Below are 5,576 nucleotides of genomic sequence, written 5' to 3'. Positions count from 1 at the left end.
TCACTGAATTTGAGAGGATTAAGAGCTCTTTGAATGGGAAAGAAACAAAATCGCAACAAATGGATAACAAGAGTAAAAATAGTGACTCGGATTTTGTAAATATCATTAGTGAAGAAAATGTCTCATAAATGGTTCCGAATAGCAAAAAATTGAAGATTAGGGCAAGAATAAGCAATTTTGAAGATTGTAATGAACCAAATTACTGTAGGTAACTGAACTCTAGCTTAAGAGATATATTTGACCCCATGTGCTAGCAACGGAGGCCAAATCCCCTCATAAGCTTGTACCCACGATGGCATTTGAGCTTTTAGAATCCATTGTTCAATCTGTACATAGTAATTCTTGTATGTATGTATGTAGATCAACAAGCACTGCATGTTACTCCCCATAACAAGCAATGATTCATAGCAGTTTTGTTTTAGATTGGGATTTTAATGCAATAGTGCCTATTTCAAAGATTCATAGTAACTTTGAGTGGGTGAGGTTGTGCATGGTGAATGCCTTTTGAACTCACAGGAAAGTGGGAGTGTTCATATTAATGTTGTTTTAGATTAGGCAAATAGTGCCTATTTGAGCGGGTAGGGTTGCACACAGTTAATGTTTTTCAAACTCTCACATGAAATTATAGGGCTATCTTTAATTAACCTGGGTGTTTTGTATGGATGACTTGATCGAATCGCAGTAGTCTTAGCTTTGTCTTCTTCAAGCACGAGTCAGTGGCAAGTGGTCAAGAAAATTATGCACGCAAGACTCATCTGAGAGTTTTAAGGGGCTCTCTAATTAGAGGATCTCCTTTGTTGGGCTTCTCATTTTCATTGTAATACAGTTTTTAGGTACGCGTTTAGCAACGCTAAAGTGGATTGTATTTGGATATATAATGGCATATGTTGCTGGTACTATACACCTATGAGGCGCCTGAACGGAAGTTATTCAAGCTTTATTCTCTCCTTGCCATGCAAAAGCTTAAGACGGTTGCACAACTAAATTGATGGGTTGCTTGCAGAAAGCTATGCACTTGTTATGATGGATGTGCTGTCGAAGACAGTTGTTTTGGGAGAATGCGCTTGATGGTAAATGAATGTCTGCTGCAAAAAGAAAGACCGAACTCGAGTGCCATCATATAAGCACTTTGGTCATTTCTTGTCTCTCTCTTGTGGACGTTAACATACCTACTTCTATACACATACAGACACACACCCCTCATATGCTTATGGGGCCTGCTCGGAATGCTTAGGTTGATTTCTATCCACATGACATAACTTCTCTATAAGATTTCAATTATGAGTAACGGTCCCTTGGTATAAATCAAGACAATTTCATCATTGATATCACTCCTCTTAGACTTTGAGAATGCATGTTTCAGAGCATGGTATTTCAAATTTTCAGCTTTCGCTTTGCAGTAGACATATCACCCCAAGATTTTAGGATAATGCAAATATCAACATTTCCTCAGTGGTTTTATTCGAATTATAAATGTAAGCGTTAAACACAAACTTTCTATGCATAGACCAAATGGCCCAACCCCTTTATGGGCAACTTGAATGCTTGTCTGAACCCCACATACATAATAAAGGTTTGCATTTTCAATGGCCTAGGATCATCACACATACCACACTATGGATAATTTGGAGGCTCCATCAAGAAACAAGAATAAAGGAGTCCCACCAAATTTCCTTGACTACATGCCCTTGTGATAAACGTTTGAATGGAATTGGTTGGCAACCACTCTTGAGACAATTGTTGACCGTACACAATAATGTTCTTTTTGCCAAATTTTTCTTAAAACAAACTTTTGTCTTTACTCTTGCACTCTTCTTGTGGTTGTAAGATTGTAGTAGCGAGGACATAAGAAAGCAAGGGACAGTGTTATCTTCTCCCCTTCTTCTCTACACAACCATAGTGTTTAGAGAGCACATAGAGCCAATGATCAGAGCCTAGATGAATGCAAATCCAAGGAGAGTGCCATCTTTGACATGATCCATGTGAGGTGGTAAGCTTCTTGCATTAGGCATAGCCTAATAGACTACTATATGGGTGTGCTTGAGTGCAAGCATAACTCAATCTCTTTCTTGCTACCAACGGCGATTGCATGAACAACAAGACAAGGTATCAATGAACTACTATGAGTGGGTAGGTGAGTAACCTTTTCCACTCAAAGTTTGGTTCCATTGCCAAGACATAGATATTGTGGAAACCTTAAGACTATGGTAGAGCAACTAATAGCGAATGAAGACACGAGAAGAAAAGATCGTAGAGTAGATTAACGTCCTTTTATGGGTGAGTGCTGCTAAGACTAAGAAAAGTCTTCTTGTTGAATTTTACATTTGAGAACCGCGTTGAGTACTAGAAAGAGCAAAAGAACCCCCACCCCCAAGCTACCAACATTCTCGTCAAACCCTTCACCCTTCCTCTCGTGACCACATTGATGGTCAACAAGAGGATCTCATAGCTTCATACCACATCTAGTCTTGGGGGGAAGTACCCTCAATAGATAAAGGACACCTATTGATAGTTTTTATACCTTGACTTCTAGTCATAAAGGACACCTCATGATACTTTTTTAATATATTGACTTCATGATACTTTTTTAATATATTGACTTCTCTTTTTAAATTTGAATAAATTTTTAATATCTTGGTTTCTGGCCAAAAAGGATACCTACTTATAATTTTTTATGCTCTTAGCCATGTTTTTGAGGTTATTTGAGTTTTCTTTGTGATTTATTTACCAAGTAGAGAATAGTCCTTTCACTTTCTCACTTAGCCTCCTTTTATCTTCCCTTTGAACTCTCTTGCATCCTTCCCTCTACCTCCATTGAGCTTTGATCCTTCTGTCTATCTCCATTTAACTTTGTCATTCTCTCTCCCATTGACAAAAATGAATATAAGAACGGGTCTACAAATTAATATTGGTGTAAATGTGCTCACTTATTGAGGACATAGCTTGTCCAAGCTATCCTTAGGTCATGCAAAGCTATTGGGACATGGGCTTAAAGCACATTGACTTGTGGGAGGATGGAGCATCATATCTAGTGTATCCTCTCACTATTCTCTCTCTTACTTTCTCCAGATTCACAACCTTTTTTATAAATCTTTGTGACAATGCAAATGGGTGGAATGGTTACACAAGGCATTTCACTGATCAAGCAATGATAACTACCGAATAGGATCAAGGGTCATGATGATTTTTTTGAAGCATAAAAATTTCAAGGTGTAATAACTATCAAGTAAGGTTATGCATGTCGACGGATGAATGAGAGAATCGGTGAAATGAACACAATGGTAGACAACATGGATGACCTTAACATCAAATACAAAGAGAACTATCATTGAGTTGATTAAGCATAGTGGACAATGGAAGTGGCACATCAAGGCTTGCAAGATTGCCCAAAAAAAAAAGAAAAAGTTGAAGGGAAGGTTGGAGCATCCATTTGCAAGTTATTGAAGGCAAGTAGATTAGAAATCACTTTGAACAACCCTAAGTTCAAGACTAGACATGGCAATGTTGTTGAGTCTACTTTGAATAATATATCAAACCAAGTGTCTGCCGCCATGGATGCACAAACTATTCGTGATAGGGTTGGTATCAATACAATGACTTACACTAGATTTTGAAAATGTGATAGAGAAGGATTTTGTCCTATAGTAAAGAGAAAAAAAAGTAGACTTCATCCTCCAATGTAACAAATAATAGAAAAGCAAAAGATTCTAAGAGTTGAGGTTTTGGAGTTGATAGGAGAGCATATGCATGGTATGCGTGTGAAAACATTAAAGGCAAGGACTAAGCATACATATGAGGTCAAGTTTATAAACGTTAACAACTACTCTCTACATCAATGTAAGGTGTAGACTAAAAGGGTGATCTACTACAATTTGGCTATGGAGGAATATGACGATAAACTAGAATTTATCATGAATTCGATGAAAGCAAGGTTGTGAAAGGGATGAAACTTCAGAGGCATAGTATCATTTTACTCAGTAGAGCTTTACAATTTAACAAGAGAATCCATGAAATTTCAGTATCCAATGACACGACATATGGTGATTCACTACATTTGAAGCTACGGAGGAAATGTAGAGATGCTAAGATTATGAAAAGCAAGTTGACACAAGATAATTCCCTTAAGGAAAGTTAGGAAATACTAGCATTCCTTTTACCTCGTCATCCCTAAGGTATGCTTTGTTGAGGGTAAAGGCGCCTGTGCCTATGCCGCATGTATATTCACTACACTAACAGTACCTATACACCTATACACTGCAGGTGGCCAATGCCCATCACTGTCACTGCATTCTTTATTCTTTCAATAACTAATAGAATAAGGGAGGATGATCACACCTTGTGATTGTTAGATTTCCCACATGTATCTCTCTCTCTTGCTCTCTTGCTCTCTTGCTCCATCCACCATAGCTCACACCTTTGATGCTTCCACTTGCATATGCTCTCACTCGGGCTTCTCCCATCAACTCATATAAGAGACAAGATCAAGGAGCTTCACTTGACATTGTCTCATCCCAGATTTGAAAGCTTCAACACTTCACCAATGGCAACCAATTCTTCAACTTGAAGAGGTAAATATTCATGCTCTACTTCTTCCTAGCTACTCAAGGCTTGTACCAAGGCTTCTTCGGAGTGCATTGAGCTTTGCCTCCACCACCATCGGTCCTAGCACAACCAATAGTCCATCAATAACTTCCCAAGCACATTGGGTCTGTTTTGTAGGCTTCTTGGGCAGCTCCTCTGTCATCTATAGTAGCTCCTTTGCCTACTCTAAACACTCCAATACTCATCGGGCATTGTTGGCCCCCTCTTGGCATTGGTAATCAACTTGGAGCATTAGTTTGGAGCACATATGCTTTAGCCAAAACTGGGCAACATGTTGTAATGCACACATGGACAACATACACTTCATTGTCTAGAGCTCTAGTAATGTATGTATACCCGCATATTGATGCCAGATCATTAGGGGTTGTTATGTTAATATCTTGGAATGCTTTTGGGACTAATTTGAGATCAAAATAGCTTAGCTTTTACTATCATTTGAGTGCTATAATAACAGGTCAGCACACCATTTTATCAAATTATGCTCCTATGCCTCTTGCCCTCATATGCTATTCGAATACTCTATTGGATGCATTGATATCTTACATGGATGCTACATGTTGGATCATGCTTATTGAGAGTTGTTGAGCTGTGATTTGGGGGCTTGGTTACACTAACATTGGTTGTGATTTCTGCTATTGGTTGCTACTTTGGATGTTACAGTAAGAGCTTGAAGAAGATATTGGTTCTTATGATCTCGAATGTATGTCATATGTATCTTGGATGTTTGGATGCTATACACATGATGTATTCAGCTTCTATTGCTCATCTGGCATTCACTCTTTGTTCTAGTGGGAGCTTTCATGACATTTGGATGTTATATAGAGCTTTGGATATTCATAGTTAAGCTTAAGCTTGTTTCAATAACATCATGGGACTCCGTTGAGTTATGTATATGCTCTTTGGATGCAATTATTGCCTAGTGGGTTGATTTGATTCATGTTTTGAACCGACACGTATCTTTGTCAGTGTGTTGT

Source organism: Lygodium microphyllum, chromosome 13 (genome assembly GCF_053477565.2).
Source record: "Lygodium microphyllum isolate KBCC chromosome 13, Lygodium_microphyllum_v1.1.10, whole genome shotgun sequence".
NCBI lineage: Eukaryota > Viridiplantae > Streptophyta > Polypodiopsida > Schizaeales > Lygodiaceae > Lygodium > Lygodium microphyllum.
This window is presented reverse-complemented; position numbering follows the sequence as displayed.